Source organism: Cynara cardunculus, unplaced genomic scaffold (assembly GCF_001531365.2).
Source record: "Cynara cardunculus var. scolymus isolate 2C unplaced genomic scaffold, CcrdV1 Un_Scaffold_7940, whole genome shotgun sequence".
Taxonomy (NCBI): domain Eukaryota; kingdom Viridiplantae; phylum Streptophyta; class Magnoliopsida; order Asterales; family Asteraceae; genus Cynara; species Cynara cardunculus.
Window position 1 is genome coordinate 14271 of NW_020203865.1, and position 1779 is coordinate 16049.

Consider the following 1779-nt stretch of genomic DNA (forward strand, 5'->3'; position numbering starts at 1 on the left):
CATATTGAGAGTTAAACGTATTTTTTTAATTGAAGACCAAAGAGGTGACATTCGTAGGCTTGAATCTACAATCTGTGCTCGGGTTCCACGTCTCACGACCGGTAAGACCTGTCTAAAATCACCTCCCATAACCATTATTTTTCCACCGAATGGTAGTGTCACCCCTGTGATGTTTTGCATTGTTCGATCAAGCGCCTCCACCGCCTGCCTCTTAGCCATTGATACTTCGTCCCAAATGATTATCTTTGCATCCCGTAGCAATTTAGTAGTCCCGCTTTGTTTTCTTATGTTGCACATGGAGTTGTTAGCAAGATTAAGGGGAATTTTAAATCGGGAGTGAGCTGTTCTCCCCCCAGGCATATATTAGCTGCAACACCTGAAGAAGCAGTGGCAAGAGCAATGAGACCACGAGAACGAATGTTGGCAAGCAATGCTTTGTACAAATACGTTTTTCCAGTCCCCCCTGGACCATCTATGAAGAATACTCCTGAACGATCATCGTCTACGTGCTTCATGATCTCATCATATGCGTATTTTTGGTCGAAATTAAGGGATTCTCGGGCACGTAAATGTCCGTCTTCCACAACTATGGAGTATTCCTTTTGTACCTCACGAAAACTTCCAAATTGTAAGTTAGTATCTACATTTATCTTTGGAAGATCGAAATCATCAAGATTTTTACCCATAGATTGTAGAAAGCTTGTGATGTCAGTTAGGACCATATTCCGAACTCGGTCAACACTTTCGCATAGTCGTCTATAATCTTCTGAAAGTGAATCGTAATGCTGATCCCATAACTTGCGAACATCTCCTGGCTCACAATAAATTAATATTGTCGCAAATAGCCTCCTCAAAGCTTTGGGAAACTGAAATAAAGAAGCCTCTGCAAGACATTGTGATAAGTTATCGTCTGTCTCTATTAAGCCTCTCTCAAGTGTTGCTTTCCGGAATGTCGGGTATAATATGCCATTGACTGTGAATAAATCTTTAAAAGATGTGGGCCCACTAATATGAGATCAAAGTAGGCGTAGGTAGTACCGTTCTCCTTCGGCGGGATTAGCATAAAGTAATCGTCCTATCATTGATCCTTGTTTTCTCTGATTCCAACGACGTGCGCTCGCATTCCATGTGTAATGTTTTGGAAAGTCTTTATATAAATGTTGTCTTGCACTCTCGTCTTCTTTATTTCTGTCGAAAAATGCAGTCAACATTGTTCGTTTACCACTMTCTCTAGCAACAATATCTGTCATTACATCATCATCTCTGAACCTAACCATCTGCCTATTAGGGAGATGGATTTGCAAAGCCATCAYATAAGGTTGAATTTGAGAAAGCGCAAAGCTAAAAATCCGCCACATTGCCTCCGGGGGGGAGACATAATGCGCATCTTGAAACCTTTTAATCTCATTAATGACACTTTGTCCTTCGTCTGGATCTATATGCATAACTTGTTTATCATGACCCTTGTAAATATATTTTGAAGAGATATTTCACAGATGTTATACTTGAGCAAACCTCAACATTAATATGACAGTTGAACATCATTAACAATTTTGGGTTATACGGGACAACCCATCTATTATCCATTGTATTGTCTCGTACATTCACATCTCTTCCAATATTTCTCCTCCGGTATAACGGATATGAGTTCTCAGCCTGTGATGTCTTATCGTTAAATTGTCTAGGATATCTAAAACGACAGATTTTCGGCTCACCTTGCATGCAAGGACTGGACGGTCGTAAATGACCGCAAGGACCATGCATCATGTGCTGGACAAC